Source organism: Leptinotarsa decemlineata, unplaced genomic scaffold (genome assembly GCF_025532065.1).
Source record: "Leptinotarsa decemlineata unplaced genomic scaffold, Ldec_3_MD MMD2_tig00000035_RagTag_RagTag, whole genome shotgun sequence".
In the NCBI taxonomy this organism is placed as follows: domain Eukaryota; kingdom Metazoa; phylum Arthropoda; class Insecta; order Coleoptera; family Chrysomelidae; genus Leptinotarsa; species Leptinotarsa decemlineata.
The window spans coordinates 373,560-389,038 of NW_027412540.1; the positions used below are offsets into that span (position 1 = coordinate 373,560).

The window sequence follows — 15,479 nt, forward strand, 5'->3', positions numbered from 1 at the left end:
TCTGTGCAATTATCAACAATTGGTTTTACAATAAGCTACTAATCAATCTGTATGATTATTGCAATGAAAAAAAATTCAATACAATAAACGAGATGAATCTTTGTTGACTTACAGTATTTGTTTCATGGGTGATTCGTCTTGTTCTCGAAGTTTTCCACCAGGGGCTTCACTAGGTGTTCTTTCCGTGGATTTCTTCAAGTGATGACTCCTCGGGTTCTCTAGGTTCTACTTCTCCTTGAAGGTTCAGAAATCCTACCGACGGATATATATATATATATATATATATATATATATATATATATATATGGGTCCGGCAACAGTGGCGCGGTGTTCCATATCTCTATATAGGAAGCAGATAGGAATCTAATTTTCTATAATATTACCTTATTGCTCGAGCTCGACAAAATAAAAATATTGGCGGTCACACAGGGTGTTCGATTTTTTCTGGGCGGATCCCAACTGTGTCTTTTTAAATGGCAACCTATATTTTTTATCGCTTTTTCGGTTTCTTCATAGAAAATAAAATAAACTTTATGTATATCTGCACTTCGAAAATATTGATGGTTTTCGAGATATCTAGCATGACAGGTTTTTTTTTCCAATATTCGTCACTCAGAATATTTGAAATTATAAAGTGGTGCCAAGTCCAGTTGAAATTTTTTTTGGTCGAATATTCTACATTGGTAACTCTCTCAAACGATATATCTGAAATCGACCTGTGATATACAGGGTATGAAAAACCGCTTGCCAAATATTGTAAATGAAAATTTGCAAAATCTTCCTTATATTAAATGGAACACCCTGTATATTATTGATCCATAAGAAGCGCCAACGAAACCTCTACAAATTTCATTGAGTATTCCCTATGGCTAAGTTCAATAGTTTTTCTTAAATGAGCATTTCTTTCGAAAAATGGTCATTTTTTCAAAGCGAAATCCATTTGACGACTGATAAGAATATACAAAAAATACCCTTTCCTTAAAATATCGCCCATTCCTAAAATTACCTGTTGCTAGATAAACAAGTTGCGAATTACACCACAAAATGGACGTTCTTGAATAGTTACAATAATTTCAAAAATCTCGGAATTTGTGCCATATTCTTTCGGTCTAAAACAACCTTTCAGCGAATGAAATATTTATTGGAAATCAAGTAGTCTGGCAAATGACAGAACAAAATATTTGGCTACAAATGAATATTGAAATTTTTAGTCAATCGTGAAGTTGAACTGTCGGTATAATTTCATCAGAATGTTGTTATCAAAAAGTGATTTGATTGATATGATTTTCATATTAGGTGAATCAGACAGGAATTGTTTATTGGCAAGTAGAATTTATTCTCAACGGTATCCAGATAGAAGGCATCCAGATGAAAGATCTTTCCGAAAGGTCTTGGGACGATTTGTTGAAACTGGATCTATTAATTATTCCAAACATGAGCGCATCAAGCCAGCTACTAATGAAGATAATGAATTGCAAGTTCTTCTTGCTGTTGAAGAAGATCCTAGTAGGAGTCAACGACAAATTGGGGAAATAGTGGATATAAGTGAGAGATCAGTGTAACGAGTATTGAAGAAACATCGCTTGCATCCATACCACGTTCAGTTACATCAAGAACTACTGTATGCTGATTTCGAGAAAAGAGTGAGATTTTGCAATTGGGCCATGAACAAAATTCGTCGAAACGAATATTTTTTCAATAATATTTTATGGTCGGATGAATCGACATTCCATAAAAATGGATTTGTAAATCGACATAATTACCACTATTATGCGACAGAAAATCCTCACTTATTGAGACAGGTGGATTATCAACATAGGTGGTCGATAAATGTCTGGGGAGGCATCATTGGAGAATATGTAATTGGTCCATACTTTTTTGAGGGACATATGAATGGTGCAATGTATCTCAATTTCTTACGAAATGATTTACCAGGTTTGTTAGATGATATTCCTCTTGACCTCCGCAATAGAATGTGGTTACAACATGATGGTGCACCTGCTCACTATTCGGCAGAAGTGAGAGATCATCTAAATGAAGTATTTCCCAATAAATGGATAGGACGGAATGGGCCTGTACGGTGGCCCGCTAGATCACCAGATTTGACGAAACTAGATTTTCTCTTATGGGGATACATAAAAAATATGGTTTACGTTGAGCCACCAACTTCTCCCGAAAATATGCGACTTATAATAACGAATGCTTTTCGCAGCATTACACCAGCTGTCTTGCGCAGGGTAGAACAGTCTTTCAAACATAGACTTCAGCTCTGCATTCAAGAAAATGGAAGACATGTTGAACATATTTTATAAAAGTTTCATTATCAACCTTAATTAAACTCCCCCTTTTGTAGTTTTGTAATTTGCCAGTTGACAAATTTGAATATCTAAAACTCAAGCTCTGAATGAATATAATAACATGAAAAAAATAGTTATTTATAATGTTTCTTTCTTTTAACTTGTTTGGTTTGATATTGCACGATTTATGAGTGAAATTCTGCATCCAATGAAAAAATAATTTTCCATTTAGCAAAAAGTGATAGGTACATACATTTATTTCGTTAAAAAATATTTGTTTGGACACCTTCTAATGTACAAAATTGAAACAAGATATCTTTCGTATATTTTTATCAGTCGTCAAATGGATTTCGCTTTGAAAAAATGACCATTTTTCGAAAGAAATGCTCATTTAAGAAAAACTATTGAACTTAGCCATAGGGAATACTTAATGAAATTTGTAGAGGTTTCGTTGGCGCTTCTTATGGATCAATAATATACAGGGTGTTCCATTTAATCTAAGGAAGATTTTGAAAATTTTCATTTACAATATTCGGCAAGCGGTTTTTCATACCCTGTATATCACAGGTCGATTTCAGATATATCGTTTGAGAGAGTTACCAATGTAGAATATTCGACCAAAAAAAATTTCGAATGGACTTGGCACCACTTTATAATTTCAAATATTCTGAGTGACGAATATTAGAAAAAAAAACCTGTCATGCTAGATATCTCGAAAACCGTCAATATTTTCGAAGTGCAGATATACATAAAGTTTATTTTATTTTCTATGAAGAAACCGAAAAAGCGATAAAAAATATAGGTTGCCATTTAAAAAGACACAGTTGGGATCCGCCCAGAAAAAATCGAACACCCTGTGTGACCGCCAATATTTTTATTTTGTCGAGCTCGAGCAATAAGGTAATATTATAGAAAATTAGATTTCTATCTGCTTCCTATATAGAGATATGGAACACCGCGCCACTGTTGCAGGACCCTGTATATATATACATATATATATATATATATATATATATTCCTCTCGGGAATGTATAGATGGGGTCAAAATATCACCAGTACTTCATATAACTTTTTTTCCTAAAAGTCTTCGTAACCAAGTTACGGGCCCTCGAAGTTACAAAATGAAAAATGTTTTTCTTTGATAACTTTTCAAGTGAATATTCAAAATCATCCAAATTTTGGTAATTGACTAAACAAATGAATTCCGTCGATGAGCTTTCATGCAGGAGTCAGTTGTTTTGCTACAAAGTCAGGAACGGACTACCCCCGATGGTCCACACCCCAAAACTTTGAAATGACAGATATTTTTCAATATTTTTCAACAAAATAAGGTTACTTGGACAATTTTATGAATAAAAGTACTCGTGTGGAAAGTCGATCGGAGCAACGAGTCTTGATAAAAATGTAGTTCTACTCGACGACATCAAACCCGCTCGTCTACCATTATTTGAAATGAATAATTATCAAAGCAGAAATAATAATGATAACGTTAATTCAACAACATTTATAACAGGAATAATACAAAGTATGCTAAAATGAAGTCGTAAACAAAAAGTACAGTACCTATATAGAAGTTTAAGTCACAATTGTGATAGCAGATATTTTTTCAAAAGAAATATCAAGTTCTGTAGATTCGTGGTGTTTTCAAACTAACAAGCTACTCTACTATGAAATATCGAATTCATTCCATATTTTGTATGTACATAATACGTGTGGAATAATCACGTTTCGTGTTGATCAGTTATCTGAATCTCATGAAACTCAACATTCGAATGTTTCAAATTCTTCTTCACAGCTAAACTGTTGAGGAGTTTCACTGATAATTATAATTTTATGGGAGAAATTTTTTAACAAGAATCTAAATTTAGCTGAAAAAACGCACATCGGAAAAAATATTTACTATACTAATAAAAAGCAAACGAATGAACTACAAAAACGGCTGCACATGATCAGGTGAAAAATATCCAGGGAATAATTATGTTCCATTTCTTTCACAGAAGTTGACAAAAAACCTTTTAGAAAGTTTTGATAAAAAATGAGAAACTGGAATGCGATTTTGTTTTGTTGAGTGGTGCGTTGTCATATGACTATCATTGTATTGTCAATATTCTATAGGATATTTTGAATTTTTTTGATATGGCCGAACAGTTTACATTCAATGAATATGCAGATATGCATGTATTATATGGACGAGCATTTTGTAATGCTGCAGAAGCTCGTCGTCTGTATTCCGAGCATTTTCCCAATCGAACGGTACCGTCAAGAGAAACATTCGAGCGTGTCGATCGCAGCTTGAGGGAGACAGGTATGTAATAATTGATAATTAATTTGAGCACGTTGTTTTATTTCGATATTATTGTAGGTACAGTTTTGCCAAAACGAGGTGGTGAGGGCGCTCCTAGGACTGTACGTACCGTTGTATTGGAGGAAAATATTTTGGAAGCCGTCGCTGATGATCCTTCAATGAGCATCGGAAATCTATCAGAACAGTTCCATACATCCAAGTCCGCTATTCATAGAATAATTAGGGAACAACTGCTCCATCCATTTCACATCCAGAAGGTACATGCCATGACATCTCAAGATTTTCCAGCACGACTGGAATATGCCAATTGGTTCATGGATAGGCAAAGAGAGGATATGACTTTTATTAATCGAGTTTTATTCACTGATGAAGCAGGTTTCAGTAGAGATGGAGTTATCAACTCTCATAATCTCCAAATATGGACCGAAGAAAATCCCCATGGGATATTGCAAACCAAACACCAACGGAAATTCAACGTGAATGTTTGGGCTGGTATCATAGGAAACCATCTTATAGGACCATTCGTTCTACAGGACCGATTGAATGGAGAACGTTATTTGGAGTTCATTCAGAACGATTTGAATGGACTTTTGGAACATGTTCCATTGCAAACCCGAAGAGATATGTGGTTTATGCATGATGGCGCTCCTCCTCATTTTAGTTTGATTGTGCGTGACCATCTGAACCATATTTTCCACAATAGATGGATTGGTAGAGGTGGGCCATATTCATGGCCATCGCGGTCTCCGGATTTAAATCCATTGGATTTCTTTCTGTGGGGGCATCTAAAAAGCCTTGTTTACGCTACACCTATTCACACAAGAGATGCATTGTTGAATAGAATAACATTACATTGTGAAGCCATACGAAACGACCCTGGAATGCTATTCCAAGTACAGAGAGGGTGTCTTCGCAGACTAAGAAAATGTATAGAGAGAGAAGGTGGTCATATCGAGCAGTTTCTGTAGCGGATTTTTCATTTCTGTTTGCTCTTGAGGCTCTTGAGTTTCGTTAGTTAAACGTGTTTGCATTATAAAAATTCGTTATGAACATTTTACCTATCATTTCCATTTTCCTTAAAAACTAATATTTTCGAATAATGGTAGACATCTCAGGATAAATGTTGTTGAATTAACGTTATCATTATTATTTCTGCTTTGATAATTATTCATTTCAAATAATGGTGGACGAGCGGGTTTGATGTCGTCGAGTGAAACTACATTTTTATCAAGACTCGTTGCTCCGATCGATTTTCCACACGAGTACTTTTATTCATAAAATTGTCCAAGTAACCTTAATTTGTTGAAAAATATTGAAAAATATCTGTCATTTCAAAGTTTTGGGGTGTGGACCATCGGGGGTAGTCCGTTCCTGACTTTGTAGCAAAACAACTGACTCCTGCATGAAAGCTCATCGAAGGAATTCATTTGTTCAGTCAATTACTAAAATTTGGATGATTTTGAATATTCACTTGAAAAGATATCAAAGAAAAACATTTTTCATTTTGTAACTTCGAGGGCCCGTTACTTGGTATATATATATATATATATATATATATATATATATATATATATATATATATATATATATATATATATATATATATATATATATATATATATATATATATATTTATATATATGAAGTAGAATTAAGGACTTTACAAATAAAAAAAATATTATGAAACAGTACATGATAGAGTGGAAAAATGAAATAGTATCAATAAAGCCAACTTGATTTTGGCATTCAGACCGCTTTTGTTTATTCTACTCAAAAGTTTGAGCATGATAATATCATCTGGTACAATATGTCTTATTTTCCATTCCATCCACCTCAGCATCAACCTCACCTGAATGATCGAGTGATAATCAATATCAACTCCTGTTTATCATTCAAGATACTTTTATTGTAATCTTCAGCATAACTCGTCAAATATTTGAGTGGTAGTTTTCCACTAAATACATGACTGTTTGTATTCAAGATATCTTGTTTCAATTGTGAAAGTCCCCAGTCAGATGTCAATAATGTGATTCGTCACAAACTGATCCCTGCCAGCTTTTTTCAATACATTTCGCACTTTATGGACTATCCCTGCACCAAATGCAACTTTTCTAATTTTATTTTTCTTCGTTTGTTTTTTCCTATTTTTTTCTTATTGGTGCTACAACCCATTCCCATATGTCTTTTTGCTTTCATGATGTTGGTGACAAGTAATGCAGCTGCTGTTTCCCCAATACTCGCGTCGTTCGATTCAACCCTATCCCAAGCGCTGTATTCAAGATCTTTGTCGGCTAAATGTCTTACTGCAAGATCGGATGGATGCTTGGAATATTGAATATCGTGTTTTTTGCATTCATTTTGCATTCAGATCGTTGCGAGCTAAACGTTGTTTCAATTTTGTATCCGGTCCACAGTATTGATAACCTTCGGTAATATGTAATTCGAAAGGAAGTTTGTTTATTAAATCATCAACAAAAACACAACCTCTTTTAATTTTACGATCACTTTCAATACGTCCGTATCGTTTGATGATACACATTGAAATCAATAAGCTAATAACATTTATATAGTCTCCAACCACGGCACGATGCGCATTGTAAAACAGAAAGAAAAGTTTGCTGTAGATAATCTAGATGAGAAATTTGGGTGTCCAGTACTTTCAACATCAGTTCGAGGACTCCCAATTGTGAAAAAACGAATGCAATGATATCGCTATTAACACATCCACAAGGACTGAGATTTAGAAATGTGTATCTCTATTCGAAATCACTCGATCAACCTAAATATCAGTACTTGCGAAATGTTTTGGAACCTATAAAAGGATTAGGTTTTTATACATTCAGCAATACTGCAGAAATAGTAGAACCCTCCGATGGTAAGCTTGATTCTGTTTTCATTTTCGATGATGTGATATGTGAAAAGCAGAATAGTATTAGATCACATTTCTGTATGGGACGTAATGAGGATGCTGATTGTTTTTATCTCGCACAGATATGTTCACGGGTGCCCAAACGGTTAGTGCGTGACAATACCAATTCCATCATAATGTTCAAACAAAATGAGACTAATTTACACCACATTTATTCAGATCATGTATCACCCGATGTAACATTTGAGCAATACCAATTGATGTGTGTTGAATGCTGGGAGGACCAATATGGATTTCTAGTCGTTGATAAGAATAGAATAATAGATGAAGGTAAATATAACAGAGGATTCGATAGTTTTATATATCCATGATCTTGTTATTCAAATTCATTTGATCACTGAGTATTGTAGAGGTCACTTCAACGAATTAAGCTATATTTTAAAAAAGAAAATATGAATACAAAAAATGATTCTGAAAATAAAAACAATGAAATGAATTTGAAACGTCAGCTAGTTGAGACAACAGAAGCTGTCAGGCAGAAATTCAACTCTATCAAGGATGATAATATTGAAAATCGGACGGAACTCGAAAAATTGTATGAGCTCATAACGAAACCATTGATGTTTCATCATTAAACTCTATTTCGAAATCATCAGTGTTATCGTCAAACCATGAAAATGTTCAATCTACTTCAAATTATCCCATGAGTACTCCAATAGGAAAAAAACAATCTTTTGGTAGTGTATCATCTGTGAATAGTGACACCAACACACTTTAAAACGATATGAAAACACCTCTATTCGGAACATCATCATCGTCCCACCCTCGATTCTTCGGATTTTGCCTCCTCACCTAATATGAATGAAAGTCGTGAAGGTGTTTTGAGAAATATTTGAATAATGTAAAAGCTAGAAATTCAGCAAATGATGGAATATTTGGTGTACGTATGGATCCTATCACACAAAAGCTGAGAATGGGAGGTCTAGTGGTACATTTCAAAGATAGAAACATTTCAGTTTGGGGTGCTAATAAAGTGAAAAAATTTGAATGCGCAGGTAGTCCAGACTTGTATGATATGATCTTTTTGAAGAATCCGCAAGATGTTGGTACTGAAGAAATTCGTCAAGTATATTCCAAAATATTGCAAATAACGAATGCTCCATATACAATATCATTTGAAGAAAGGTTATACAAAGACAAATTCTAAAAAATTTCGTGAAGTTATCAAACCTCTATTAGACTCATCACAATATCCAATGAGAAGTAGAAGTAAAATTGGTGAAGCACTCAAACGAGTGAAAATGAAGAAAACATATAATTCTGAACCTGTGAATTATGTGTACTGAAATTCACCCAAAGTCAGCTGGGCATACTGGACATGACAATGAAATAATTTCAATAATTTGAGAATTACGTGGAAGAAGGTATAATATATTAACATATTCACAAGTAATGATCACTGTCACAGCATCATTCAATGCAGTAACATTATCACTTTTTTCCTCTTTAATCATATTGGAATAGAATGACGAATGAAATAAGTGATATCAAACGACAAGTTGTTAATGAATTACATAGACCTGCAAGACGTAATTTTCGTAGAAGAATAACCACCATCAAAGATTTTGCAGATCTATGGCAAAAAGATCTAGCTGAACTACAACCTTAGGCAAAAAGTAATAAAGGATACCGATATATACTTGAAGAGATTGTTTGATACTCAAAATATCTGTGGACTGTAGCAGTTAAAGATAAAACATATGCAAAGCGATCAAGGGAAGCTTCTCATCTCTCATGCGAGAATATAATATCAATCATTATTCAACATTTAGCACAAAGAAGACGGATATAGCAGCATTAGAAGATCCCATGGATGTATATTGCGCGATGTATGCACACGTGCTAATCAGAACAATCGATGACAACATCAAGAAACTATGTTGGTGTTGTTTCCGTTTTTATTCTCTTAGAAACAACAATGGAGGGTGTTATCATCATATCAACACCCACAACACCGTTTCTATGATGGAAATGAGACAGAATTGGTGCGATGCTTGCGAGAGACCCCTAACAAACTTCACCCGAGTGTTGACATGTATAGTATGTAATGATGTCAAACCTGTAACACATTAGCCGTGGACCTACTGGTAAAAAAACAGCACTTTTCAGGGCTACATTATTCATACAAACAGTAGTAGTAGTAGTATTCACATATTATGTGACAAATGACTTCTCTGACTAAAAAGTCGAAGTTGGGGATTTGTTAGTCATTGAATATCTGTGCATATAATGATGAGTACTGCAGAGTGGGATAAGGATACTTTTACATACATTTTGTTTGAGACTATAATTGTAACCTAATGAAAAGGGTCGATACACACATACACAAACACACGCACACACACACAATGATATGAACCTATTTCTGTTTGGAAGTATAATGATAGCTCTGAAATGAGCTGTTTTTTTTTGTTTGAGTCTGAAAAGGGCTGTTGTTTTTTATTATTCTATGCAATGGTATGAACTAACGCTCCTCATCATCAGAAACATTGATGATGGTGTCATTATCTGAATCATCTGTATCTGATGATATACTGATGATGTCGTCCTCATGATCATCTGAATCAGACAATATACTAATGATATCGTCCACATAATCATCTAGCTCATCATCCTCTAGATCGTCTAACTCGTCGACACCCATCTCTAACTCTGCATCTACTTCCTCTTGCATACGTTCTTCTATGCGTTCCGGGAAATCATCAGGAAAATCATAAATGGGTTGCAGATATTCTGCGAAGGTTGTACTGAAACGATCGAACGTTGAATTTCTTTCATGTACCTGGGTGGACCCTGTACTTATATTGAAAAAAATGAAGGAGGTGAAGTGTAAATGTAGAACAATTTAGTTTTTCAAATTTGGAAGCAAAAAGAATCTTCATGGAACTCTTAGTGATTATTATGAAAAACTAATAAGGGAGAGGGAGATAGACACTGCCCCAACCACGCAGTGTCCCATGTACACCAACCAAAAAGTGTGTACTCCGAGGAAGGAAAGGATTAAGGATGGGAGAAACAAGGAAACGATTACAAATCGTCATCAGAATTGATGTAGAGTTCCCACAAGTACATGAAAGCCTGCCTTCTCGACCACCGGGCAGCAGCATCTGGATCAGTATCCATATTATTATCCGGATACTCTATATCCGACCTTTTCCTGTCGTCAGTGCTTGTGACATGAAGCACTTGAACCCGGTAATCAAGGCTGCATGACGATGAAGGACCTCTATGTGGCTCTCTAGTGGAATCGACTTCCATGTCCACGTTCGAATCGTCGTCGTCATCGTCACTCAATTGGAATGGCAGGATCCTGCAGTCAGAAGCTCTAGATTCCGACTGGGGTTCCAGCTGGGGTTCCAACTGGGGTCCGGTCGTGGAATCAGTTTTCTGAGTTGTTGACATGTTGGCGATAGCTACTCAACTGAATATTACATTGAGGAACTCCTACATTTATACTCTTTAAGTGAAGGGGTGGTAGTGGGGTATAGGTGGAGGTTATGCAATGTTGTATTTAAAAAATAATTTTCGTATGATGAACAAATGAACACATGATTTCATTACGACAATGAATAGACAAAAAGTATGTGTATGAATTTTTAAATCTGCAAAATAAATCGCGGATAATGCTTCTCGAAAATTCAAATTTTATTTCTACCCGCGAATTAAATTAATTCGCCGCCGCCTTTCTAATTGAACCGCGAAATAAACCGCAAATCGCATTGTATCTGCGGATTGATTTGATACGCGGGCCTGCTTTTTTTCCCCCATTTCGCTCGTTTTTTTTTCATTTCAAACGACATTTCATTTTAAAACACACTAACCAAGTAAAAATTGCTTCTCTCCATTTTTATTAATATCACTCATTGATATTTTTATGAGCCGTCATTTTGGTGATAATTTTGTTTTCCAAACATACTAACTAATGATAACGTCTATTTGTTGAACCACTCTAATGGATAATATCTTTCATTATTCATCTATGGAAACGCCATATTCGAATTGAATAATGCCAAGAGATGGAACAAGGTTTTTAGTTTCTTCATTATTAATGAAATTCATGAGTCCCACCATGCAAAGTTTATTTCTCCAAGATAAAATCACCTTCCTTTCAATTCCTTTTTTTTGTTTTGAAATTTTGATCTTATTTTGAACTAACTCATATTCCAAATGAATACTTAAATAGGTTGTACTCAGTGGCGGATTTACCAGCAGGCTGAATAGGCTTGAGCCTAGGGAGGCGGATTTTAGGGGGCGGCAAATTTGTCTCAAAACATTTTTTTGTCTTACAGGAATAAAATATTGATAAATACCAATGTTATTAGATTTCACCACTTAACTGAACCTGTCAAAGTGGTGAATTTGACGTTTGTCAATCTGCTATAATCTGTTCAGAAATGAGAGATACTACTAGTGTATATATATATATATATATATATATATATATATATATATATATATATATATATATATATATATATATATATATATACACCGATTAAGTGAAGACCACAATACAAACTTATTGCAGGTAAGTAATCCTAATGTATAAATCATCCATAACGAATCAGTAATTTATTTAACTTATATTACTCTTTTAGAATATTTGCAAATTTAATTTTTTTTTTGTTAAGTATATTATTATATTGTTGTAGTATATTTCAATAAATTTCTGTTGCTTATATTAGGTAACTATTCAAAGTCTGAATCTGAAATCTGAACAAAAGAAACTGACAATTACCTACGCGAAATAAGACTCCTAATGTATTTTTTTTCAGTTCTTGAATAAGAAATTGTGAGAATGAGTGATGGAAGAAAGCGACTCAGTGGGGCTGTGTATAGAAAAAACGCCAAAATGAAGAAAGAAGAATAAGAACAGGTTATCAGTAAAACGATGAAAATTGACATTCTTAAAAGTGTAAGGGGAAACAGTATTGTAAGACCAAGAACTTCAACCACATGCAGTGATACACTACAATCTGAAAAAGATGAAACTGATTTCAACTCTGCGGCCCAACAACAACTGGGATTTGTTGAACAATTTGCTTTTGAAAAAACGGATATGTATTTTTCGACAAAGAGGCGGTAGTCGCGGTAGAGGAATCATCAATATGTATCACAGTTGAAGATGCGTCTCAGTATCACACGCCAAGTACAAGTAATGGCCAAGTGCAAACAACAGTGAATCTAAATGAAGATCTAGCTTTATGGGAAATCAACGGCTTAGTGAATTTACAAACTATTCATCTTTTTTTTGTCAACCATTTACCAAAAATTAGTACAAATATTCTAATGTAGTTTAATAATTGTGATGAGTATACCAATTGTTTAGAATCTGTGCAGTTATTTTTGGAATCCAATGATGTTGAATATCACAAAGTTAGGAATCACACGTTGAAACGTAAGACTTCGTTAGTCCTTAGCTCGCACAAGTTTCTCAACTACTGAGAGTTGTCGTTCGTATGGGGGCGACAGCTGATTAACAGAAAAACAGATTTTTTTTAGATAAGTATTTTACTTACTAGAGATTCGTATGCTGCTGTATGTTAGTATTGATTGATTTCATGGATTACATTATTTAGAAGCTCAGAAAATTCACTAAACTAGTTTAGAATAAATGTTATTAGTTTTGAAAATTTACTGGACAGGTTTAGAATGACTGTAATCAGGTCTTAATTTTTCAAAAGATATGAATTTTTTAAAAACAAAGAATCATTTTTCAGTCTTTTAATTCTGAAATATTTTCGTCTACCGTCTTTTGTCCATGCAGAGGTGAGAAAGGGGCGGCAAAATTTGAATAGCTCACTGGCGGCAAATGAGTTAATCTGCCACTGGGTGTACTATTTCTGTAATTAATTTCTACATGTTAAATAACATGGCTAGAACATGACTAGATTGAAGGAATAAATACTGCCCCAACCACGCAGTATTCTGTGTGCAACAACCAAAGAGAAAATGTTTGATAATTATGATATAATATTAATGAAAAACCAGAATTGGAATTCATGTAGATTTTTGTCAATTTCTGCATAGATTTCACTGAGGTTATCAATGTCTGATCTTTCATTGAGGCAATTATTAGATTGTAAAATATATGACATTTCCAAAAAAAATCTTTTAGATGTATTTCTTTCAGTTGATAAAATTTTTGTTGAATTATAGTCCATTTTATGACTTTCTTTGGACACATGATTACTAAGAGCACATTTTTCAGGATGTAATCTACCTTTATGTGAGCTAATTCTTTCTTTGAGTAATCTTGACGTTTGACCACTATATTCCCTACCATTTCATTGAATGTAGAAAAAACATCAAAAGAATCTTTAATATAGTATTAATTGTCAATAAAATGAAACTACCTAACAATTATGTTATTGTTAGGTTAGATGTTGTATCTCTTTTCAGTAATGTCTATTTGGACACTTGTCTCAGATCTATTGATAGAAAGTCGGGACCTATTAGTCAATTTTGTGACATTCAAAAAGACGATTTCCTCCAACTTATAATTTTCCTTTTTAATAACACATATTTTTCATTTAATGGTAAAATTCATAAACAAACTTTTGGTACTCCAATGGGAGCTAAGATTAGCCCCATTTTAGCAGCTTATGTCATGGATGACCTGCTAGATTTGGTCTTTCAGGTACTTCCCTTCAATCTTTTCTTTATAAAAAAATATGTCGATGACATTATTATATCCCTTCTTCAAGATGGAATATCTGAGATTGTGGACATCTTTAATAGTTATGACCCTTACATACAGTTCACCATCGAAACTGAGAACAACGAACAATGGGTTCCATTCCTCGACACTAAGGCTATCAGAACACGAGATAATACTTTACTCATTGATTGGTATCGCAAGCCTATCAGTTCTGGTAGGTTCTTGAACTATTGATCATAACATAAACAGTCAACGAAAATCAATTCGTGACCCATTTTATTCTTGTTTCGTCAACTGCAAAATATACCTGCTCAAGGTGTTCTTGTTTCGTCACCTCATCTTTGCACCTGCGCTAGTGATTAAGAGGCTTCTATTATGCATTTTTTATTTTTATTTTAAAAATAATTAAATACGGTTTAAACAATTCGATTCCAAATGAAGTCTAGATATTGGGAAAGTTTGCATTAATCCTGTTTACCTGATACAAGACTTGAAATTTAAATATCTGGGTTACTTAAGCTTAAGCCGATCGCTAACAGAGGTTTTACTAAACATCTACAAACAAACACACCTTTTCAAACTGAATAACATGACAGCTGACATTGTCAATTGTTTTGTGTTAATCTCTTTGTTCTTCAACCTCATGGCTTTTACCGGTAATCCATAATTTTGAAACAATTAACGATTTTTAGAAAATTTTAATGTGATATTCTTCTTTGTATCCTGTGAGGAGTCAACCCCTTTTAATTAGTGACTTGTTTATTGTATTGACATGTTTCATTTGTTTAAATATAACATTCTTTTCGACACGGCCAACCTCACTAACGGTAAGTTGTGACCTTAATAAATTTTTTATATTGTATCACCATCATACAAATTTTGTAGCGTTTCCCTGAAGATGATAATAAATTTTATCGAAATATTGAATAACTTGTATTATAAGAGTACACTTCCGTTCTGCTGATCACCCAAAGAAAATTTGGTAAAAAAATATATGTATATATATATATATATATATATATATATATATGTATATATATATATATATATATATATATATATATATATATATATATATATATATATATATATATATATATATATATATATATATATATATATATATATATATATATATAGATAAGTACTCTTTGATCATTCCCCACCGGTATACAGCTGTTTCAGCCTATTGGGCATCGTCAGTACCAGGCAGGCGGTCCTCGATTGAAGACAAAATGAGAAAAACCAAGAAAGTACTTGATAAAAATAGTTGCGTAAACGCGAAAC

At 33.8% G+C, this 15,479-nt stretch overlaps 1 long non-coding RNA gene across 1 annotated transcript in view; it reads left to right on the forward strand.

The window, feature by feature from the left end:
• The window catches only part of LOC141480946 (uncharacterized), a 54,339-nt gene extending 41,175 nt beyond the window's left edge, over positions 1–13,164 (forward strand). The window contains exon 3 of the long non-coding RNA XR_012464656.1: positions 12,307–13,164. This is a non-coding gene — a long non-coding RNA (uncharacterized lncRNA). The remainder of the gene's footprint in view (positions 1–12,306) is intronic.
• Positions 13,165–15,479: the final 2,315 nt, after the last annotated feature.